This window comes from Mustela putorius, unplaced genomic scaffold (genome assembly GCF_011764305.1).
Source record: "Mustela putorius furo isolate JIRA1106 unplaced genomic scaffold, ASM1176430v1.1 tig00001021_pilon_pilon_pilon, whole genome shotgun sequence".
NCBI lineage: Eukaryota > Metazoa > Chordata > Mammalia > Carnivora > Mustelidae > Mustela > Mustela putorius.
The window spans coordinates 161,993-188,334 of record NW_025421534.1 but is presented as its reverse complement, the minus strand read 5'-3'; positions in this window follow the sequence as shown (position 1 = coordinate 188,334).

Sequence of the window (26,342 nt, the reverse complement as noted above, 5' to 3'; positions counted from 1 at the left end):
ACTTGCTTTTGTTAATTATGATGGGAGTTCTCTTGTGACCCCCAGTTCTGTATGTCTGTTTCCTACCCCAGAGTAGGGAACCTTTCAGCTATTATTTCTACAAAGTAATTTTTTGTTCCCCTTTCTCTCTTTTCTTTTTCTGGGAGACTTATAATACAAAGTTATGTCATGTCCTGGATTCACTTAGTTCCCTGTGTCTATTTTTTAAAGATTTTATTTATTTATTTGACAGGAACAGACACAGCAAGAAAGGGAACACAAGCAGGGGGAGTGGGAGAGGGAGAAGCAGGCTTCCTGATGAGCAGGGAGCCTGATGTGGGGCTCTATACCAGGACCCCAGGATCCTGACTTGAGCTGAAGGCAAATGCTTAACAAATGAGAAACCCAGGCACCCCCTGAGTCTATTCTTATGTCCCATAATTCTTTCTCTCTTTTGTCATTGTTTTCCATTATTTTATATTCTATATCACTTTTTCATTCTTCTGCTTCTTCCATCCTGTGGTTATTACACCAAGGATGCTTGGAATCTCAGTTATTGCATTTTTCATTTCTGAGTGATTGTTTTTTTAACTCTTGTATCTCTGCAGTAAGGTCCTCACTGCTGTCTTCTATTCTCTTCTAAAGCCCAGCATATATCCTTATAATTGTTGCTTTAAATTCAAGCTGGTCCAGCCACTCTGGAAAACAGCATGGAGGTTCCTCAAAATGTTGAAAATAGAACTGCCCTATGACCCAGCAATTGCACTATTGGGTATTTACCCTAAAGATACAAATGTAGTGATCCAAAGGGACACATGCACCCGAATGTTTATAGCAGCAATGTCCACAATAGCCAAACTATGGAAAGAACCTAGATGTCCATCAACAGATGAATGGATCAAGAAGATGTGGTATATATACACAATGGAATACTATGCAGCCATCAAAAGAAATGAAATCTTGCCATTTGCAACAACATGGATGGAACTAGAGCGTATCATGCTTAGCGAAATAAGTCAAGCAGAGAAAGACAACTATCATATGATCTCCCTGATATGAGGAAGTGGTGATGCAACATGGAGGCTTAAGTGGGTAGAAGAATAAATGAAACAAGATGGGATTGGGAGGGAGACAAACCATAAGTGACTCTTAATCTCACAAAACAAACTGAGGGTTGCCGGGGGGAGGGGGTTTGGGAGAAGGGGGTGGGATTATGGACATTGGGGAGGGTATGTGATTTGGTGAGTGCTGTGAAGTGTGTAAACCTGGTGATTCACAGACCTGTACCCCTGGGGATAAAAATATATGTTTATAAAAATAAAAAAATTAAAAAAAAAAAAAAAAAAAAAAAAAAAAAAAAAAAAAAAAAAAAAAAAAAAATAAATTCTCCATAGACATATTACTTATATCTATTCTGCTTAGATCTCTGGTTGTGACCTTATCTTGTTCTTTGATTTAGTATGATTGCCTCTATTTTGGCATTTTGTCTAAGTTTCTGTCTTCTTTGTGTTAGAAACTACTGTTAATGTTTTTTGCTTGTGAGATTAATGGCTTAAGGAGAAGAGATCATATAATGTCCATGGCTTGGAACTTCAAGGAGTGTCTCTAGTGTGTGCTATATGCCGTCTGTTGTTGTGTTTTGGATGCTTTTTCCCTTAGCTTATTCATCTGCAGAGGCTCTCCTTATGTGCAGTGAGCAGTGTTTGTCCCTTGGCAGAATGGGGCCAGTTTTAACTAGATATGCTGTCTAATTGGTAAATGAGGCCTGATACTACTTGCACTTGAACTGAAGACTTGTAGAGCTCCCTGGTTAGGAGACATATTGTGTGAAAGAATTTCTGCTCTTCTTCTGGGTAAGGGACCTGTAATGCTGTGACTGAGGCAATCTTGATCAAGGACAACAGTGCCACAGCACAGGAGTGTGGGACCTGGTGTAAGCAAGGTAGGCAGCCTGTGTGCTGCTTCACAGGTGACTCTGCCTTTATGTTGAAGGGCAAGGAGGGGAAATTATTCCAGTCAGCAGTTTTGTTTCCAGTCTCCCTGCATGCAGTCTCCATGCATGCTGCCTCTCAGGGAAGCACTCCCAGAAAAGCAAATAACCTTTCCTCTGTGTGTCCCAGGCATTTTTCAGATCAGTTTTTCTATACTTTCTGTCTCAAGGTTGTTTATCTTCTTTCTCTCCAGAAGCAGACCAAGCTGCTGACATTTAAAATTCTAGGCTTTATGGATGTGATGTGTGGACAGGGGCACGTGCTTGCCTCTTGGGTAGAGGGCCACCACACTGGAATTGAATCTAGCTTGACAATGAAGGACAGTCACACCAGAATGCAAAGGTTTGGAATGTGCTATAAGGAAGTTAGGCAACCTGTGGTGGGGCTGAGCTGCATTCCACAGGTGCCTCTACCCTTATGCTGAATGATGTGGGTGTGAAATGGTGCCAGTGTCTCATTTGTTCTTGGAGAGACATCCTTGTTAAAACTACTTCTCTGGGACTAACACCAAGAAGAGACAATTATCTCCCAACTGTGTGCTTCAGGCATTATTCAGTGTCCATGATATCTATTCCAGGGTTGTTGGTTTAAAACCTAAAAAATTATTTTTGAATTATTTTTATCCAACAAATTTGCTAAATTCAGTTAATAATTCTTTCTTTAAAATTTTAAAATTTGAGAGACAGAGAGAGAACAAGGGGAGGGGCACAAGGAGAAGGAGAGAGAGTCTTAAGCAGACTCTCTGCTGAGTGTGGAGCCCCACTCAGTGCTCAGTCTCATAACTCTGAAATTATGACCTGAGCTGAAACCAAGAATTGGACACTTAACTGACTGTGCCACCCAGGCACTCCTCAATTAATAATTCTAATCATTTGTCTCCAAGTTCCTTATATATATACAATCATGTACACATGATGTACTTTACCCATACCCCACCACCTCCCCTCTGGCAGTCAGTTTGTTCAACATATTTAAGAGTCTGTTTTATTCTTCACCTCTCTCGCTTTTTAATTCAGGTCATTAACATACAGTGGCATATTAACTTCAGTTGTGCAATATTATGATTCAATAATTCTATGCATTACTCAGTGCTCATTATGATAAGTGCATTCTTAATATCCTTCACTTATTTTACCCATCTCACATCCATTTTCCCTCTGACAATGACCAGTTTGTTTTATATATTTAAGAGTCAGGGTTTTTGTTTGTTTGTTTGTTTATCTCTTTTCATTGTTCATTTTTTTTTGTTTTTTGTTTTTCTTAAATTCCACATATAAGTGAAATCATATAGTTATTTGTCTTTTTCTGACTAATATATTTCCCTTAGCATTATAGCCTTTAGGCCTATCCATGTTGTTGCAAAGAGCAAGACCTCATTTTTATGGCTGAAGAATATTCAGTTGTATGTGTACATACTATATTCCACAGTGGCTGTGCCACTTTGCATTCCACCAAAAGTGCATGAGCACTCGTTTTTCTTCATAACTTTGCCAACAGTTATTTATTATGTTTTTATTTTAGCCCTTCTGACAGGTGTAAAGTGATATCTCATTGTTAATTTTTAAGGTTTTATTTATTTGAAAATGAGAGAGGAGGACAGAGAGGGAGAATGTCTAGCAGACTCACCACTGAGCATTGAGCCCAGCACAGGGCTTGATATCATAAACCTGAGATCTGACCTGAGCCAAAATCAACAGTTGGACATTCAACCAAATGAGACACCAGGTGCCCCTCTCCTTGTGCTTTTGATTTTTATTTCTTTGGTGATTAGCAATGTTGATCTCTTTACGTGTCTGTTGGCTTTTTGTATGTCTTTTTTGGAAAAAAAAATCAGGGACTCTGCTCATTATTTAATTGGGTTACTTGAGGTTTGTTTTGGTGTTAAGTTCCATAAATTCTTCGTATATTGTAGAAGTTAACATTTGATTGGGTATATAAATTGCAAATATCATCTCCCATTCATTAGGATGCCATTTTGTTTTGTTGATGGTTTCCTTTACTGTGCAAAATCTTTTAATTTCGGTGTAGTTCCAATAGTTTATTTTCACCTTTGTTTTCCTTTCTGGAGGAGATAGATCTAAAGAAATGCTTCTACATTTCTAAATTCTTCCATGTCAAAAAAATTATTGCCTATGCTTTCTGCTGGGAATTTTATGTTATCAGGTCTCATATTTATTTCTTTAAACCAATTTGAGTTTTTGTTTATGGTGTTAGAAAGTGGTCCAGGTTTGTTTGTTTCTTCATTTGTTTATTCATTTGTTTGTGTGTTTGTTTGCATGTAGCTGTCCAATTTTCCCAACACCATTTGTTGAAGACACTTTCTTTTTCCTATTGTATGTTTTTGCCTTCTATGTGATAAATTTACAATAAAAGCTTGTGTTTATTTCTGACCTCTGTTCCATTTATCTGTGTAACTATTTTTCTGCCAACACCATACTGTTTTATTATTACACCTTTGGGTATATCTTGAAATTTGGGATTGTTATAGCTCTAGCATTGTTCTGCGTTTTCAAGTTTGCATTGACTCTGCAGGGTGTGTTGTGGTACCATCAAAATTTTATTATTCTTTGTTTTAGTTCTCTGAAAAATGCCAATATTCAAAAAAATGCCAATATTTTTATGGGGATTGCATTAAATCTGTAGTTTGCTTTGGGTAGTATGGTAAAAGTAATGGTATTACTTGTTTTGATCTAGGAGTATGGACTATCTTTCTATTTGTTTTTATCATCTTCAATTCTTTCATCAGTGTTTTATAGTTATCAGAGTACAGGTCTTTCACCTTAGTTATTTTCTTCCCTAGATATTTTATTCTTTTGATAAAATTGCAAATGCAATTGTTTTCTTAATTTCTTCTTCTGCTATTTTATTATTAGTGTATTAAAATGCAACATAGTACTATTTCATTAAATTTGTATCCTGTTACTTTACTAAATTTATTTACCACCTCTAGTAGTTTTTTAGTAGAGTTGCTAGGGCATTTTTGTATTTACTATCACATTATTTGCAAATACTTAGACATTTACTTATTTTTTACCATTTGGATGCCTTTTATTTTTGTTTTTTTTTTCTGATTGTTGTGGCTAGGACTTTTAGTACTATTTTGAATAAAAGTGGTGAGAGGGGACAACCTTGTTTAGTTACAGATCTTAGAAGAAAAACTCACTTTTTCACACCATGTAATGTTGGCTGTGGTGTTTTTATGTATGGCATTTTTATGTTGAAGTATGTTTCCTGTAAAATTACATTGTTGAGTTTTTATCATGAACTAATGTATTTTATCAAATGCATTCTCTGTAACTATAATGATCATATGGTTTTTATCTTTGTTAATGTGACATAGCACATGGATTGTTATGTAAATATTGAACCAGACTTGCATTCCTCAGTAAATTCCACTTAATCCTGGTGAATGATTTTTTAAACTTATTGTTAAGTTTGCTTTGCTAATATTGTTTTGAGACTTTTTGTATCTTTGTTCATTGGCAATATCAGCTTGTGGTTTGTATTTTTGTTTGTTTCTTTGTTTATTTGTAGTGTCCTTGGTGTTGGTACAATGGAAATGCTGAACTTGTAGATAGAATGAAAGCTTTCCATCCTTTCCTAGTTTTTTAATAGTTTGAAAAGAATAAGTATTAATTCTTTAAATGTCCGTAGAACTCACCTGCAAATTCATCTGATCCTGGAATTTTGTTTGTTGAATGATTTTGGTTACTGATCCAATTTCATTGAATGGCTGGTATTTAGTCTGTTCATATTTTCTGTTTCTTCTTGATTCAATTTTGGGAGATTATATGTTTTTAAATTTATCCATTTCTTACCTATTGTCCAATATGTTGGCAGATAATTTTTATAATATTCTTTTATGATCTTTTATATTTCTATAGCTTCTATTATTTTATAGTGTATAGTTCTGATTTTATTTGAGTTTTTCTCTCTCTCTTTTGTTGTTGAGTCTGAATAAAGGTTTAGCAAAATTCTTTGTTTTTTCAAAGAATCAGCTCCTGGTTTCATTGATCTGTTCTATTGTCTTTTGGTCTATTGTCTTCATTTACTTATGCTTATATATATATATATATATATATATATATATTCTTTATATTGGATTTGGCCTTTATTTATTCTTATTTTTCCATCTTATTTGGGTGTAAGCTTAAGTTGTTTATTTCAGATTTTGCTTCTTGAGATAAGCCTGTATGGCTATGATCTTTCTTCTCAGAACAACTTTTGGTCACATCCCAAAGATTGTGTACTATAGTGTTTCTATTTTCATTTTTCTCCACGTATTTATTTATCTTTGATACATTGTTGTAGCAAGTTATTTAGCTTCCATAAATTTGTGTTGTTTCCAAATATTTTCTTGTGATTCATTTCTAACTTCATTATCATTGTGGTCAGAAAAATTGTATGATATAGTTTCCATGATCTATCCATTGATGTAAGTGGGTGTTAATGTCCCCTATTTTTATTGTATTACTGACATTTTCTTCTTTCATGTCTGTTAATTGTTGTTTTATGTATTTTTATGATCCCATGTTGTAAATATTTACAACTGTTATATCCTCTTGTTGGAGTGCTCCATTTTTAATTTTGTAGTGTCTTTGTCTCTCATTACACCCTTTGTTTTAAAGTTTATTGTATCTGATACAAGTATTGGTACCCTAGATTTTTTTTCCCTTCCATTTGCATGGTAAATGTATTTTCATCCTTTCATTTTATTTTTTTAAAAGATTTATTTATTTATTTTAGGGAGAGAATGTGAGTTGGAAGAGGGACAGAGGGAGAGGATCTTTAAGCAGACTCACTGCTGAGCAGAGAGCTTGACATGGGGCTTGATCCAATGACCCATGAGACCATGACCTGAACCAAAATCAAAAGTCAGGTGTTTAACTGACTGAGCCACCCAGGCACCCATCCATTCCTTCATTTTCAGTCTGCTTGTCACTTTAGTTTTGATGTGAGTCTCTTTTGGGCAACATATATGTAGTCCTTGCTCTTTTTATCCATTAAGTCACACTATTTTTTTATAAGATTTTATTTATTTGACACAGAGAGATCACAAGTAGGCAGAGAGGCAGGCAGAGAGAGAAAGAGAGGTGGAAGCAGGCTCCCTGCTGAGCAGAGAGCCCAATGCGGGGCTTTATCCCATGACCCTGATATCATGACCCGAGTGGACTCGATCCCAGGACCCCGAGATCATGACCTGAGCCAAAGGCAGCAGCTTAACCCACTGAGCCACCCAGGTGCCCAACACTATTTTTTTTTTTTATTAAAGCACTTAGTCCATTTATGTTCAAAGTAATTATTAATATGTATGCTTATTACCATTTTGTTATTTGTTTTATGGTTACTTTTGTATTTCTTCTCTGTTCTCTTTTTCTCTGTTTTTTTTTTTTTTTTTTTTTTTTTTTTTGTGGTATGATGCTTTTATTTAGCATCCCTGCTCTGTTCTTTGTGGTATGATGCTTTTCTTTGGCGATATGCTTTGGATGCCTTTTTCTTAAATTTTTTGCCTATCAATTACAGGTATTTAATTTGTGGTTATCAGTAGATTCATATATAACACATTATGCATATAGCAGTCTATATTAAATTGATGGCCAGTTAAATTTGAACCCACCCTATGAGCACTATATTTTTCCTCTCTCATTTTTTGTGGGATATATATATATATATATATATATATTTATAATATCCTGTTTTACATCTTTTTATTATATAGTTGACTTTATGCTTTTTTGCTTTAACTACCATACTGGTTTTATAAGTGATTAATCTACTACTTTTGTTATTACATGAGTGTATGTATGAGATATATTCCATATATTTCCTTTCATAATTTTCTTATTCCTAATTATGGCCTTTTACTTTTTACTCAAAGAATTACCTTTATGCTCCTTGTAAGGCTGCATATGTGCTGATGAACTACTTTAACTTTTTTGTGTGTGAGTAGTAATTCCTCTTTATATTCTGAATGATAAATGTGCAGTGTAAAGTATTCTTCATTGCAGCTTTCTTCTTATTAGCATCTTTAATTGATAATTCCACTTTCTTCTGTCTTAGAAAGTTTTTTCTGATAAATCAGCTGATGGCCATACATAGCTTGTATATAACTGCTTTTCCCCCTCTTGCTGCACTGACTGATTAATTGATTGATTGATAAAGATTTTTTAAATTTATTTATCAGAGAGAGAGCACAAGCAGGGAGGAGAGAGAGGGGTTGAGGGAGAAGCAGACTCCCTGTTGAGCAAGTAGCCCAATGGAAGATACAATCCCAGCACACTGGTATTATGACCTGAGCCAGAGAGAGATGTTTATCCAACTAAGCCACTCAATTGTCCCTCTCTTTATCACTTTTTTTCCCATTTTAATTATTATGTGTTTTGGTGTGGACTTCCTTGAGTGGATTTTGTTGGGAGCTCTCTGTGCTTCCTGGGTCTGGATGTCTGTTTCCTTTCCCAGATTAGGCAAATTTTCAGCTATTGGTTCTTCAAATAAAGACTCTGCCCCTTTTCTCACTTTTTAAAGAGACTTATTTATCTATTTGGGAGAGAAAGAGAACATGAGTTGGGTGGGCAGAGGAAGTGGAGGAGCAGACTCCCTGTTGAACGAGGAGCCCAATGTGGGGTTCAACCTCAGGACCCTGAGATAATGACCTGAGCCAAAGGCAGGCACTTAACCAACTGAGCCATCCGAGTGTGCCCCCTTCCCAGTTTTCTCTCTCATATTCTTAGGGAGTCCCATAATGTGAATATTGTTATGCCTGATGATGTCACTGAGTTCCCTTAAACTATTTTTATTATTATTATTATTATTATTATTATTGATTTTTATTTTTCTGTTCTGCTTTGTTGTTTTACATTATTCTCTCTTCCAGGTTGCTGATCCATTCCTTTGCCTCCTCTAGTCTACTATAGATTACCTCTAGTGCATTTTTTAAATGTCAGTTCTTTTGTTTTTCATCCCTTGTTCTTTTTTATATATCCTATCTACTTATTGAAGATCTCACTGAGCTCCTCCACTCTCTTCTCTAATCCAGTAAGCATCTTTATGAGCATTATTTTGAATTATTTATCAGGCATATTGCTTATCCCTGTTTCATTTAGCTCGTTTGCTATGATTTTGTCCTGGTCTTTCATTCAGGACTATTCTTCTGTCTTCTCATTTTGTCTAACTCTCCATGTTTTTAATGCATTAGAAAATTCAGGCATGTTTCCTGATCCCTAAGGTGTCTCCTATGTGGGGTGCATTAAGACTACTTTTATGTCCAAACCTCTTTTGGCTTTAGTCCAGTCTGCTGCAATGTCTCACATTGAATCTTGGGAGCAGGATTTTGTCTGTGTACTGTTAAGGGACCAGTCTCAGACCACTATAAGCTTGTAAATGATTGGTATTCTAAGTCAAATCCAATGTCTACCCACAGCCTGTTCAGCATTGCTGTGGATGCACCAATGTGCAATACAGTCTCCCTTGTTGCTAGAGAGGCTCTCATTGGTGGATAGAAATTTCACTAAAATATCATGCATGCCCCAGTCTGTCTATTATGGCTGCAGAAGCACTAACCTGCAGTGCGTTCTCTTTGCCTTGACCCCTGAAATACTTTTATTGATGAATAAGACCCATCAGCCAGATCAGATGCCTCTTCTTATTACATCTTCAGGGCTTGCAGTGACCCCAAACTTCAGGGCCTTCTCTATGTGCTGCCCACTAAGATGATTTTATTTTTGGACAGAGTCAACAGTTGGGTCAGATATCTGTTACAAGCCATCTGCAACCCGTGTATGTAGGTATCTTTTTTTCTCCTCACTTTGGACTGTCAGTAATCACTGATAGGGCTACTTTCAGGATGCAACATGGTAGGAATGATTTTAGAGACTCTTCAGTTAAGTGAAGAGGTTAGATGGGGTGTATCTGCAGGAGAAGTTACAGCGTTAGCAAGGTAGGTGGCAGGTGTTCATGCTGGTTACCACAAGTGTCTGGCTATCTAGCCTGTGTAAAAGTGGGGAGAGAAATGGTCCTCTCCAGCATTTTTATATTGGAGAAGTCTACTAAAGATCCCTGTCCCTCTACACACATTCTGAGATTAGTAAATAAATCTTCACAAATACCCAGGGCACTTCTCAAACTGCTGTTTCAGTGCTATATCTTGGTAACATTATTTGTTATGCTACTTTTTTAAAGACAGGGACTCAGATTTTTCTCACCCTTCAGCTCTCCCAGAGTTAAACCTACTGATTTTTATACTACCTGAAGTTAAGCCTCAATGATTATACTCATAAAGCTAAGCCTCACTGGTTTGCAACACCAAATATTATGTAAACTCATCTTCCAAAGCCCAGGTCCCCTGTCTCTGGGGTGCCTAGTGTGAAGTCTCTTCATCATCCATCTCCATGCTTGTGGTGTCTCTACCTTTTGTGTTTAGACTCACTGGGAATTTGTATACCTATTTCCCTTTTTGATGTGGTTTCCTTTCCATAATTAACTGTGGAAAGTCTGTTCTACTAGTATTTGGATCATTTTCTGGGTAATTGCAGTGATGTGGCTGTAATATATTGGTGTCTTTTGGATGAGGTGAGCTTAGGATTCTCCTACTGTTATCTCCTGAGAAGTTTGTTGCTAATAATTTTGTTTTTTAAGATTTTATTTATTTATTTGACAGAGAGAGATCACAAGTAGGCAGAGAGGCAGGCAGAGAGGGTGAAAGGGAAGCAGGCTCCCTGATGAGCAGAGAGCCCAATGCAGGACTCAATCCCAGGACCCCTAGATCATGACCTGAGCCAAAGCCACCCAGGCGCCCCGCTAATAATTTTTATTTTGAATCAGTTTTGAACATTACTTCTTCAAGTATGTTTTCTGCCCCTTTCCCTTTCTTTATTTTCTGGGACTCCAATAATGCAAATATTACCTCGCTTGATGTCACTTACACCCCATTCAGACTACCTCACTTTTCACATTCTTTTTCCTTTTTGTTTCTTTGTGTGAATTTCTTTCTTTTCTTCTTCTTTTTTTGTTAACATCGTAATTTTATTTTATGTTTTTTCATGTTCCAAGATCTCTGTGTGAGTTTCTTTGTCTTCCTTCTAATTCACTGATCCTTTCTTCTCTTTATTTATTCTGCTATTGAAATTCAGTTCCGTTATTTTATTTCTCAGCTTTGTTAATACTATTTGGTATTTATATGTTCTCTTTGTTGAAGTTCTCAGTTTATTCAGCCATTCTCCTTCCTAGCTCAGTAAGTGTATTTATGACCACAGTCTTTATATTAGATATATCACTTATCCTCATTTTATTAACATATTTTCCTGAGATTTTATATTATTCTTTGGCCATCTGTATGTCTTTCTTGGGGGAAAAAAAAAGTCTATTCAGGTCTTCTGCTTAATATTTAAGTGGACTACAATGATGATAGTGTTTGGTTTTATCATTTCTTTATATATTTTAGATATTAATCCCTTTTTAAATATATCATATACTAATATCGGTTGTTGATGGTTTCCTTCATTGTACAAAACTTTTTATTATGCTATCGTTCAAATAGTTAAATTTTGCTTTTGTTTACTTGCCTGAGGAGACATATCTAAAAACAAATTGCTGTTGCAGGTGTCAAATAAATTACTGAGTGTGCTTTCTTCAAAGGGTTTTATGATTTCAGGTTTCATATTTAGTTGTTTAACCCATTTTGGATTTATTTTTATGTATAGTGTTAGAAAGTGGCTCAGGTTTATTCTTTTACATGTAGCTGTGTAGGTACCACAACACCATTTATTGAAGACATTGTCTTTTCCTCATTGAATACTCTTGTCTCCTTTGCCATTTATTTATTTATTTTTTAAAGATTTTATTTATTTATTTGACAAACAGAGATCACAAGTAGACAGAGAGGCAGGCTGAAAGAGAGAGAGGAAGAAGCAGGCTCCCTGCCCAGCAGAGAGCCCGATGTGGGACTCGATCCCAGGACCCTGGGATCATGACCTGAGCTGAAGGCAGCGGCTTAACCCACTGAGCCACCGAGGCGCCCCCTCCTTTGCCATTTATTAATTGACCATACATGCATGGGTTTATTTCTGGGCCCTTTACTGTGTTCAGTTTTTGTGCCAGTACTAGACTGATTTGATGACTATAGGTTTCTAGTAATTTGTGAAATCCTGGATTGTGATACCTCTAGCTTTTTTTTTTAATTATTATTTTGTAATTAAATTCAATTTAATGAATATATGGTGTAATATTAGTTTCAGAGGTAGAATTCAGTGATTCATCATTTGCATATAACACACAGTACTCATTCCATTAAATGCTATCCTTTATGGCCATCACCCAGTTCCCCATTCCCCAGCACAACTTCCCTCCATCAACCCTCAGTTTGTTTCTTATAGTTAAGAGTTTCTTATGGCTTGACTTCTTCTCTTTTTATGTTTTATTTTTCATTTTTCCTTCTCTTTCCCTAAATTCATCTGTTTTATTTCTTAAATTCCACATATGAGTGAAATCATACAATAATTGATTTTCTCTGACTGAGTTACTTCACTTAGCATAATACCCTCTCTTTTTTCTGTGCATGTCCTTGTAAATGGTAAGATTTCATTTTTTTGGTGGATGAATACACACACACACACACACACACATATAATCTTCTTTTTCCATTCATCTGTTTATGTATATACATATCTGGGCTCTTTCCGTATTTTGGCTATTATGGACATTACTGTTGTAAACACTGAGGTGCATGTGCCCCTTTGAATTACATGTTTGTATTGTTCAGATAAATACCTAGAAGTGCAATAGCTAGGTTTTAGGGTATCTCTAGATTTAACTTCTTGAGGAACCTCCATATTGTCTTCCAAAGTTTCCTCTGTTGTTAATTTTAAACATTCTGACTGGTGTGAGGTATTATCTCATTGTGGTTTTCATTTGTATTTCCCTCATGCCAAGTGATGTTAAGAATTTGTTCATCTTTCTGTTGGCCATTTACATGCTTTCTTTGAAGAAATATCTGTTCATGTCTTCTGCCCATTTCTTGGCTGGAATTTTCTTTTGTTTTACTTTGTTTTGGGTGTTGAGTTTGGTAAGATCTTTATAGATTTTGGACATTAGCCCTTTTCCTTTTCTTTTTTTTAATTTTTTTTTTTATTTTTTGAGTGTTCCAAGATTCATTGTTTATATAGAACACTCAGTGCTCCATGCAATATGTGTCCTCCTTAATACAAACCACCAGCCCTTTCTCGGATAACATTTTTGCAAATATCTTCTCCTATTCCATAATTTGCCTTTTAGGTTTGTTGACTGTTTCCTTTACTATGAAAAAGCTGTTGTTGTTGTTGTTGTTGTTTATATTTATTTATTTATTTATTTATTTGACAGACAGAAATCACAAGTAGGCAGAGAGGCAGGCAGAGAGAGAGAGGAGGAAGCAGGCGCCCTGCTGAGCAGAGAGCCCAATGTGGGGCTTGATCCCAGGACCCTGGAATCATGACCTGAGCCGGAAGCAGAGCCTTTAACCCACTGAGCTAACCAGGCGCCCCTATGAAAATGTTTTTATATTGATGAAGTCCCAATTGTTCACTTTTGTTTTTGTTTCCCTTGCCTTTGAAGATGTATTGAGCAGGATGTTGCTGGTGCTGAGGTCAAAGTGATTGCTTCCTGTGTTCTCCTCTAAGATTTTGATGTATTCCTATCTCTGATTTAGGTCTTTCAGCAACACTGAATTCACTTTTTGTGCATGATGTAAGAAAATGCTCTAGTTTCATTATTCTGCATGCAGCAGTCTAATTTTCCCAACACCATTCATTGAAGAGAATATCCATTGATATTCTTTCCCGGTTTTGCCACAGATTAGTTGACCACAGAACTGAGGGTACATTTCTTGTTTCTCTATTCTGTTCCATTGATCTATGTGTGTCTTTTTGTGCCAGTACCATACTGTCTTGATGATTACAGCTTTGTAATAGAGTTTGAAGTCTGGAAATGTGATGCTGCCAACTTTGGTTTTCTTTTTCATCATTCCTCTATTCGAGGTCTTTTCTTGTACCACACAAATTTTCAGATTGTTAGTTCCATCTCTGTGAAAAATGTTGATGAAGTTTTGATAGGGATTGCATTGAATGTGTAGATTGCTTTGGGTAGCATAGTCATTTTAACAGTATTATTTCTTCTAACCTATGAACACGGAATGTTATTCCATTTCTTTGTGTCTTTGATATCTTTCACAGCTGTTCCATAGTTTTCAGAATACAAATTTTTTACATCTTTGGTAATGTCTATTCCTAGGTATCTGATGGGTTTTTGGTGCATTTTTGTAAGTTGGGTCAATTCTTTGATTTCTCTTTCTTCTGCCTCATTGTTTGTGTATACAAATGCAACTGACTATTTTGCATTCGTTTTATATTCTGCAAGTTTTTTGAATTCTTTATCAGTTCTAGTAATTTTTTTTTGGTGTAATCTTTTGGGTTTTCTACATAAAGAACCATATCACCTCCAAAAAGTGAGACTTTGACTTCTTTGCCAATCTGGAAGGCTTTTATTTCTTTTTGTTGTCTGATTGATGATGCTAGGATTTCCACTACTATGTTGAACAACAGTGATGTGGGTAGAAATCCCTGTCATTTTCCTGACCTTTGGTGAGAAGTTTTCAGTTTTTCCCCTCTTGAGTATTCACTTTATTTAAGTGGTTTTTATGATATTGATATATGTTTCTTTTATCCCTACACTACAAAAGGTTTTTATTAAGAAGGGATGATGTATTTTGTCAAATGCTTTTTCTGCATCTATTTTAAGGAACATATGGTTCTTTTCCTTTCTCTTATTGATGTGGTTTATCACATTGATTGATTTGTGGATGAGCCACCCTTGCAACCCAGAAATAAACTCTACTTGGTAGTGATGAATAATACTTTTGATATACTGTTGGATCCTATTAGACAGTATGTTGGTGAGAATCTCTGCATCCATGTTCATGGAATATTGGTCTCTAATTCTCCTTTTTAGTGGGGTCTTTTACTGGTTTGTGGATCAAGCTAATGCTGACTTCGTAGAATGGGTTTTGGAGTTTACTTTCCATTTCTGTTTTTTAAAGACGTTTCAGAAAAAATAGGTATTAATTCTTCTTTAAGTGTTGGTAGAATTCTTCTGGAAGGTCATCTGGCACTAGACTCACGTTTGTTGGAAGATTTTTTTTATTAGTATTTCAGTTTCTTTGATGGTTATGCATCTGTTCAGATTTTATATTTCTTCCTATTTCAGTTTTGGCAGTTTATGTTTCTAAAAATGAATATTTGTTTCAGACTAATTTTTGGCATATAATTGCTAAAAACTTTCTCTTATAATTACTTATATTTCTTTGATGTTGTTTGTGATCTCTTTATTTCATGATTTTATTTATTTGGGTCCTTTTTCTTTTCTTTTTGATAAGTCTGGCTAGAATTTTTTTGATCTTACTAATTTTTTTCATAGAAACTAGTTTCATTGATGTGTTCTACCGTTCTGTTGATTTCTATGCCATTGATTCCTGCTCTAAACTTTCTTTATCCTATTGGGTTTAGGCTTTATTTTCTGGTCTTTCCCCAGCTCCTTTAGTTGTAGGGGTAGGTTGTGTCTTTGTGACTTTTCTTGTTTCTTGAGAAAGGCATGTATTGCTATATAATTCCCTATTAGGACTGAATTTGCTGAATCCCAAAGGTTCTGAATTGTCATGTTTTCATTTCATTTGTTTCCATGCATTAAAAAAATTCTTTAATTTTCTGCTTGGCCCATTTATTTTTTAGTAGGATGCATTTTAACCGGGATGTATTTGTGTTCTGTCCAAAATTTCTCTTTTGATTGAGTTCAACTTTTAACATATTGTGAAGTTAAAATATGCATGGTGTAATCTCAGTTATTTTGTACAAGTGAACACCTGATTTATCACCTAGTATGTGATGTATCCTGGAGAATGTTCCATGTACACTTGGGAAGAATGTGCATTCTACTGCTTTAGGGCAAAATACTCTTATCATATATGTTTAATATCCCTGGCTATGTGACATTCAATGTCCTTGTTTCCTTGTTGATTGTCTGCTTAGATTACCTGTACATTGCTGTGAGTGGGGTGTTAAAGTCTCCTTCTATTATTGTGTTATTATCAATGTGTTTCTTTAATTTTGTTATTAATTGGTTTATATAAATGAGTCCTCCCAAGTTAGAGCATGATTATTTATAATTCTAGATCTTCTTGTTGCATAGCCTCTACTACAGGTGCTGGGCTCTTTCCCACTTTCTCCCTCTTTCCTGACTTGATGCCACAAAATGGTTTTCCTCCCCTTCCAGGCATCATGGCTTTCCTTTCCCCCAATTCAAGGCTCCCATCTTCACATATTACAAGTTCGCTCACTCCAACTGTGCAGATTGTTTCCTTAATCCTGTGATCCTCTGCTTACTTGTTCAAAATAGTTAAATGTTGAGCTAGTTGTATTGGAAGGACAAGGCAAGTTCATGGTCCCCCTACTACTCCACCATCTTAATTTTCCTTAGCTTTATTTATTTTTTTTAATCTCAAAATTGATTTGGCCACTTGGGATCTCTCGTGGGCTTATATAGATATTAGTATTATTTGTTTTAATATTTTGAAAAATGTTGGTATTCTGATAGGGATTGGGTGGAATCTGTGAACTTCATTGGGTAATATGGACATTTTAAGAATATTCTCCCAATCCATGATTATGAAATAGCTTTCCTTTTTTGTGTGTGTGTCCTGTTCAGTTTATTTCATCAATTTTTTTATGCTTTTGTAGTATATGTCTTAAATATCCTTGGTCTAGTTTATCCATGGGTATTTTGTTCTTTTTGGTTCAAGTCTAAATTAAATTGCTTTTTATAATTAGTCTCTCTGCTACTTTGTTATTACTGTAAACAGACACTACTGACTTCTGGGTATTCATTTTGTGTCCTACAACTTAACAAAATTCATGTATTACTTCTAGAATTTTTTTTGTTTGTTTGTTTTAGTTGACAGTTTAGGATTGTTTATGTACAGTATGATGTTATCTGCAAATAGTAACAGCTTAACTTTTTCTTTACAAATATGGATACTTTTTTTAACATTTTTATTTTAATTCAATTTAGTTAACATATAGAGTAGTATTAGTTTTAAGGGTAGAATTTAGTGACTCATCAAGTTGCAATTAAACTGAATGCTCAGGGACGCCTGGGTGGCTCAGTTGGTTAAGCAGCTGCCTTCAGCTCAGGTCATGATCCCAGCGCCCTGGGATCGAGTCCCATATCGGGCTCCTTGCTCGGCAGGGAGCCTGCTTCTCCCTCTGCCTCTGCCTTCCTCTCTGTCTGCCTGTGCTCACTCGCTCTCTCTCCCTCTATCTCTGACAAATAAATAAATAAAATCTTTAAAAAAATTCATTAAAAAAAAAAACTGAATGCTCATTACATCAAGTGCCCTCCTTAATGTCTATCACCCAGTTATCCCATCTCCCCACCCATATCCCTCCACCAAGGCTCAGTTTGTTTCCTATAGTTAAGAGTCTCTTATAGTTTGCCTCCATCTCTGTTTATATCTTGTTTTATTCTTCCTTCCCTTCCCCTAAGTTCATCTGTTTTGTTTCTTAAAATTCCACATATGAGTGGAATCAGATGGCATTTGTATTTCTCTGACTGACTTATTTTGCTTAGCATAATACAGTCTAGTTCCATCCATTTTGCAAATGACAAGATTTCATTATTTTTTTATGACTGAGTAATATATACCACATCTTTATCCTTTCATCAATGGACATCTGAGCTTTTACTGTATTTTGACTATTGTGGACATTGCTGCTATAAATACTGAGGTGTGTGTTTCCCTTCAAATCACTATGTTTATATCCTTTGGCTAAATACCTAGTAGTGCAATTGCTGGGTTGTAGGGTAGTTGTATTTTTAATTTTCAGGTCATCAATACTGTTTCCCAGACTGGTTGTACCAGTTTGCATTCCCACCAATAGTGTAAGAGTTTTCCCCTTTTTTCTGCATCCTCACCAACATTTGTTGTTTCCTGAGTTGTTTATTTTAGCCATACTTACCAGTGTGAGGTGATAACTCGTGGTTTTGATTTTTATTTCTCTGATGCCAAATGATGTAGAACAGCTTTTCATATATCTCTTAGCCATTTGTGTCTTCTTTGGAGAAATGTTGTTCATGTCTTCTGCCCACTTCTTAACTGATTTTTTGTCATTATTTTTTGAGTGTTGAGTTTGATAGGATCTTTATAAATTTCAGATACTTAGCCCGGTATTAGATATGTCATCTGTGATTATATTCTTCCTTTGGTAGGGTTGCCTTTCAGTTTTGTTGACTCTTTCCTTTGCTTTGCAAAATCTTCTTATCTTGATTAAGTCCAAATCACTCATTTTTTGCTTTTGTTTCCCTTGACTTTGGGGACGTGTCTGGCAAGAATTTACTGAAGCTAAGGACAAAGAGGTTGCTGTCTGTGTTCTTTTCCCAGATTTTGACAGATTCCTATCTCCCATTTAGATCTTTCATCAATTTTGTATCTATCTATCTATCTATCTAATATTTTATTCATTCATTTGAGAGAGAGAGAGTGAGCATGAGTCAGGGGAGGGGCAGAGGGTGACACAGACTTCCCACTGAGCAGGGAGCCCCATGTGGGACCTGATTCCTGGACTCTGGGATCATGACCTGAGATAGACGCTTAAGCAACTGAGACACCCAGACACCCTAATTTTGAATTTATTTTTGTGCATCCTGAAGAAAATGGTCCAGTTTTATTTTTCTGCATGTGGCTAATTTTCCCCAACACCATTTATTTTATTTTTTTTTAAGATTTATTTATTTGACAGAGAGAAATCACAAGTAGACAGAGAGGCAGCCAGAGAGAGAGAGAGAGAGGGAAGCAGGCTCCCTGCTGAGCAGAGAGCCCGATGCGGGACTTGATCCCAGGAACCCCAGACCATGACCTGAGCCGAAGGCAGCGGCTTAATCCACTGAGCCACCCAGGCGCCCTCCCAACACCATTTATTGAAGAGACTTTTTCTCCCCATTGGATTTTATTTCTTGCTTTATTAAAGATTGGTTGAACATAGAATTGAGGATCCATTTCTGGGTCCTTCTTCTGTCCCATTAATCTATGTGTTGGTTTTTGTGCCAGTACTATACTATCTTAAAGATTATAGCTTTGTAATACAGCTTGAAATCTGATATTGTGATGTCTTCAGCTCTGCTTTTCTTTTTCAAGATTGCTTTGGCTATTCAAGGTCTTTTGCTGTTCCATACAAATCTTAGAACTGTTTGTTTTAGCTCTGAGAAAAATCCTGGTGCTTTTTTGTTAGGGATTGCATTAATGAGTAGATTGCTTTGGGTATTGTAAACATTTAAAAAATATTTTTTCTTATCCATGAGCATAGAATGATTTTTCTGTTTCTTTGTGTCTTACTCAATTTCTTTCATAAATGGTCTATGGTTTTTGGAGTACAGATCTTTTATCTCTTTGGTTAGGTTTATTTCTTGCATTTTTCCTGGGGTTAGGACTTCCAGTACAACATTGCAGAAAGCTGTGAGAATGAATATCCTTGTCTTGTTCCTGATGTGAAATGAAAAGCGCTCAGTTTTTCAGTATTTAGTATGACATTAGCTGTGGGGATTTTATATGTGGCTTTTCTTATTTTGAGATATGTTTCTTCTAAATGTACTTTGTTGCGAATTTTTATGACAAGCGGGTGTTAGATTTTGTGAAATGTTTTTTCTGTCTCTATTAAGATAATCTTACGATTTTTATTTTTCTTTATCCTAATGTGGTATATCACATTTATTGATTGGTGAATATTAAGCCATTCTTTTAATACCAAAATTAATTCCACCTGATTGTGATAGATGATTTTTTTTCATGCATTGCTGAATACATTTTGATAATATTTTGTTCAGGATTTATACATCTATGTTTATCATGAATATGAGCCTGTAGTTTTATTTTTGTTGTTGTTGTTTTTGTGTCTTTGTCTCATTTTGGTGTCAGTGTAATGCTTGCCTCATAGAATGTATTTGGATGCTTTCATTCCTCTTGTATCTTTTGAAATAATTTCAGGAAATAAATACTACTTCTCCCTTAAGTGTTTGGTAGGATTCACCTACTAAGCCATCTGGTCCTTGTCTTTTACTTTTTAATAGTTTTTTTGAGTACTGAGTTAATTTTCTTACCAGTAATTAATGTTTTCTGATTTTTTGTTTCTTCCTGATTCAGTTTTGGAAGATTTTATGTTTCTAGGAATTTTTTCATTTCTTTCAGGTTGTCCAATTTGTTGGCATGTAAATTTTATCATTGGTCCCTGTATCATTGTGATGGCAGTTGCTACTTACTTTACATTTCTGATTTTTTAAAATCTCTTTCCTATTTACTGATGAATCTGGCTAAGGGTTTATTAATTCTATCTTTTTGACGAACCTGCTCTTAGTTTCACTGATTTTTTTTTCTCTATTTCATTTCTGTTTCTGCTCTGATATTTATTTCCTTCCTTCTGCTCACCTTGGGCTTTGAGTATTCTTATTTTTCTAGTAGCTTTAGCTATAAGATTAGATTACTTTTTAAAAAATTTTTTTCTTGTTTCTTGAGGTAGGTCTCTATCACTGTATATTTCCCTCTTGCAACCCCTTTCACTGAGTCCCCCAAATTTCACACCTTTACGTTTTTGTTTTCAAGTCTCCACACATTTTTGTGGATTTTTAAAAAATCATTTGCTCCCCTTCTGATTAATTTCTAGTTTTACATTGTTATGATTTGAAAAAATGAATGGTAGATTTAATTATTTAATTTATTGAGTCTTGTTTTGTGGTCTAAAAGCTGATCTATTCTGGAGAAGTTCCATATGAACTTGAAAAGAATATATATTCCATTTTTATGTTTTGATGGAATGTCCTATATTTACTTATGTCCTTCTTGTCTAGTGTTATTCCATGGCAATGATTTCTTATTGATTTTCTTTTGTTGTTGTTGTTGTTTTTCATTTATTTTCATCATGACTTTTTTATGTGTTTTGTTTTGATTTTGTACTTTGTCTTTTTTTTATTTTTCAGTATTCCAAGATTGTTTATGCACCACACCCAGTGCTCCATGTAATATGTGCCCTTCTTAATATCCACCACCAGGGTCACCCATACCCTCATCCCCTCCTTTCCAAAACCCTGTTTGTTTCTCAGAGTCCACAGTCTCTAATGATTCATCTCCCCCTCCTATTTCCCTCAATTCATTTTCCTTTCCTTCTCCTAATGTCCTCCGTGCTATTCCCTTTGCTCCATAAGTGAGTGAAACCATATGATATTTGAATTTCTCTGCTTGACTTCTTTCACTCAGCATAATCTTCTCCAGTCCCATCCATGTTGATACAAAAGTTGGGTATTCATCCTTTCTGATAGCTGCATAATATTCCCTTGTATATATTGACCATATCTTCTTTATACATTCATCTGTTGAAAGGCATCTTGGCTCTTTCCACAGTTTGGCAATTGTGGCCATTGCTGCTATGAACATTGGGGTATAAATGGTCCTTCTTTTCACTACATATGTATCTTTGGAGTAAATACCCAGTATTGCAGTTGCAGGATCTTAGGGTAGCTATATTTTTAATTTCATAAGGACTCTCTAAACTGTTTTCCAAAGTGGCTGCACCAACTTGCATTCCTACCATCAGTGAAAAGGGTACCCCTTTCTTCACATACTCTCCAACATTTGTTGTTTCTTGTCTTGTTCATTTTGGCCATTCTAACTGGTGTAAGGTGGTGTCTCAGTGTGGTTTTGTAACCTCGTAAACATTGGCCATAGCAACTTCTTTCAAGACATGTCTCCAAAGGAAAAGGAGACAAAAGTGAAAATGAACTTTTGGGACTTCATAAAAAAAACAAAAACAAAAACAAAAACAAACAAACAAAAAAAAACTTCTGAACAACAAAGGAAACAGTCAGCAAAGCAAAGAGGCAACCCACTGAATGGAAGAAGATATTTGCAAATGACACTACAGACAAAGGAATGATATACAAGCTCTATAAAGAACTCCTCAAACTCAACCCTCAAAAAACAGATAATCATGTCAAAAAATGGGCAAAAGACATGAACAGATACTTCTCCAAAGAAGACATACAAATGGCTAACAGACACTTGAAAAAAAAATGTTCATCATTATTACCCATGAGAGAGATTCAAATCCTTATTGATTCTCTGCCTGGATGACCTATCCATTGATATAAGTGGGGTGCTGAAATCTCTTATTATTGTATTACCTTCAATTTTTCTCCTTGTGTCTGTTACTATTTATTTTATGTATTATAGATGCTCTAATGTGTGCATAGCTAATTATAATTTTATATAATTTTAGTTTAATCTTTATAACACATGTAATACCCTTTTTTGTTTCTTATTACAGTCTTTGTTTTGAAGTCTGTATTGTCTTATCTAAGTATGGATATACTGGCTATTTTTTAGCTTACATTTGCATGCTAGATTTTTTTTTTTCTTTACCATCTCATCACATTCAGTATGTATGTGTCCTTAATTTCAGGAGTCTCTCTGGGCAGCAAATAACACCACGGAAATGCTAACACTTATGAGAGAATATTATGAAAAATTAATTACCAACAAACTGGACAGCCTGAAATTAATGGCTAAATTACTAGAATCATGTAAACTCCCCAATTGAAAGAGGAAGAAACAGGAAATTTGAAGAGTCTGATAACACCAAGGAAATTTAATCAGTAATGAAAAATCTACCAAAAAAAAAATTCCAGACAAAGATGGATTCACAGGTGAATTCTACTAAATATTTAAAGAAAAGTTAATACCTATTCTTCTTAAACTATTCTGAAAAATAGTAATGGAAGGAAAATTTCCAAGCTCATTCTATGAGGCCAGCATTACCCTCATACCAAACGAGACGAAGACTCTACTAAAAGAAAGTTCCAGGCCAATATCTCTGATGAACATGGATGCAATAATTCTCTGAAAAAAAAATTAGAAAGTCAAATCCAATAGTACATTAAAATTTCATTCAGCACAATGAAGTGGGATTTATTTCTGGGATGCAAGAGTGATTCAATATTTGCAAATCAAGCAATGTGATACAACACATTGATCAAAGAAGGGATAAGAACCATATGATCTTTTCAATAGACAAAAAAAATAAAATTGACAAAGTACAATATGTATTCATGATAATTACTCTCAACAACAACAACAACAACAAAAAAACGGATAGAGGGAACACATCTCAATATCATAAAGTCCATATGTGAAAAGCCCACAGCTAATGTCATCCTTGATGGGGAAAAATTGAGAGCAAAAATCTCTATGATCAGGAACAAGACAGGGATGTCCACTCTCATCACTGTTATTTGGCGTAGGACTGCAAATCCTAGCCATGGCAATCAGATAACAAAAAGAAAAAAAAATGGCATCCAAAACACCAAGGGAGGAGTCAAACTTTCACTCTTTGCAGATGACATGATAATCTATGTAGAAAACCTGAAATACTCCACCAAAATATTGCTGGCATTGCTGGCAGACGTCATTAATTTAGTAAAGCCACAAGATACAAAATCAACATGTAGAAATCTTGCATTTCTATACACCCATAATGAAGCAATACAAAGAGGAATCAAAGAATCAATCCCATTTATAATTGCATCAAAACCAGTAAGGTATCTTAGTAATAAACCTAAGAAAAGAGGTAAAGATCTTTAACTATGAAAGTTCTAAAAGCTATGAAACATTGATAAAAGAAATTCAATACAACACAAAGAAATGGAAAATATTGTATATTCATGGACTTAAAGAACAAAAATTGTTAAATTGTCTATATTAGCCAAAGAAATCTACACATTTAATACAATCCCTATCTAAATAAAACAGCATTTTTCTTTTTTTTTCTTTTTTTAAAGATTCATTTATTTATATGTTCGACAAAGAGACACACAGCAAGAGAGGGAACCCAAGCAGGGGGAGTGGGAGAGGGAGATGCAGGCTTCCTGCTGAGCAGGGAGCCCAATGCAGGGCTTGATTCCAGGACCCTGGGATCATGACCTGAGCTAAAGGCAACCACTGAAAGACCGAGTCACCCAGGCACCTCCCCAACAGAATTTTTCACAGAGGTAGAACAAACAATCTTAAAATTTGTATGAACCACAAAAGGAACTGTGTAGCCAAAGCCATCTTAAAACAAGAAAGCAAAGCTGGAGGCATCACATTTTCAAACCTCAAGTTATATCACAAAACTATAGTAATCAAGACTATACGGTACTGGCACAAAAATAGACACATAGATCGATGGAACAGAATAGAAAACCCGGAAATTAACCGACAACTCTATGGTCCCTTTAACTTTTTTGTATAGTAAGTTTTGTGGTGAGAAACTCTAACATTTATTTGTCTCAGAAGCTCTTTATCTCTTCAGATCTCAGTAATAATCTTAACTGGTAGATAATTCTTGTTTGGTTTTTCGTGTTAGGGTTTTCTTCCCTTCTCTCTTTTTTCCCCTTCTTTTCTTTTCTTTTCTTTTTTTCTTCTTTCTTTCTTTCTTTCTTTCTTTCTTTCTTTCTTTCTTTCTTTCTTTCCTTTGAATTCCTCATGCCACTCTTCTTTACCCTGCAAAGTTTCTGCTGAAAAATCAGGTCACAGTCTTATAGAATTTCCCTTATACACAACCTTTTGCTTTTGTCTTACTGCTTTTAAATATCTCTTAATCTTAAATATCTTCTTAATCTTTGACATTTCAATTATATGTGTCATGGTGTGGACCTCCTTAGGTCCATCCTGTTTGGAACTCTGTACTTCTTGGACCTGGATGTCTATTTGCTTTCCTAGGCTAAAGAAGTTTTCAGCTTGCTTGCTTGCTTGCTTGCTTCCTTTCTTTTTCAAATGAGTTTTCTGCTCCATTCTTTCTTTTTCCTCTAGGACCTCTTTAATGTGAATGTTCACTTAATGTTGGGTATAGGCCGAGGTATCCTGAGGCTCTACATGCAGAGGACACATTGACATATAGTTGAAACTGAAGTTGGTATTATTTGGGGTGTCTTAGACATCTGAATCCAGAGAGTGTCTTGGAAGAATGGCTGAAGGTGAGACAGGATGTGGTTTCAGATGTTCTTTGGTCTTCTCTTTGTGGCTGCCTTTTCTCCCTGCTAAAGTTCAAGTGTCCCAGTCTTCTATGCATTTGGGAACTCTAGTAGAATAACTAAAGCTGAAGTGGGTGCAAGCCAGGATGTCCTGGTGTCCTCTGTGCGTGGGGTGCTATGGGGAGTGGCTGGAGCTGAAGCAATATGTAGGCCAGGATGTCTCTGGACTCCCCATGCAGAGGGTACCCTGACAGTATAGTTGAAATTAATGTGCATGCAACTTAGTGGTACTCAGGTTCTACACACTGAGGTTTCCTTGGCAAGGTAAGAAAGTTAATGTGGGTGTAAACCAGGGTGTTCCAGGACTCTGCTTAGATGGTGCCCTGGAGGGGCAGCTGGAACCAAGGTTCGTATAGTTTGGGAGGTCCTGGGGTTCTCCATGCTGGGGGGAGGTACATTGGCAGTACAGATAAAGCTATTATGGTCTCTGACATATCCAAACAAAAGTGCTCTGGTAAGACAACCCAAGCTGAAATGGTTGCAAGCCATTTTCTCAGGGCTCTTCTTACTGATGGCTTCCTGATGAGATGACTGGAGCTGAAATGGGTGCAAACTGGGGTATACTAGGGAGCTCAGAATAGGGAGAACTGGCTGGATAACTAGTGCCAAGGCCAATCCAGGCAAGAGTGTTCCATGTAGGCAATGTGCTTCATGTAGGCAATGTGCTTCATGTAGGCAATGTCTTATTGGGGTGACTGAAACCAGTGCAGACAGGCCAAGGATTCCTGGGGATACTATATTCAGAGAGCATTTTAGGGTACCTGAATCTGAAACAGACATCAGCTGGATGTTTCTGATGTACTCTGTGCTGGGGGTGCCCTAGTCAGCCATCTGAAGCCAAAGTGGTGTGGGACTGGAGTGTTCCACGGTGTATGACACTTGTGTCATCTTGATGTGAAGACTAGAGGTGTAATGAGTACTAACCAGAGGTGTTCTGGTATATACCACTCTGTGGCTACCTTGGTGGAATGGTTGGGGCTGGTATGGGCTACAGTCCCAGGGTTCACTGAGGTGGCAGGCCAGTTAGGTTGCCTAGACTGTGTACTGATTTCTACTTTCAAGGTGGATGGGGAGCATAGACTATGTCAGTCAACCTCTCCCACCCAGAGAGTTCCAGAAACTCTTTCACCCTTTGATGGAGTTCTAGAATGGCTCTCTTATGAGCTAGTTGTTCTTTTAAACCATAGTTTGTGTGTGTGCATGTGTGTGTGCCCATGATCAAGAATCTTTTCTTGATCCCTC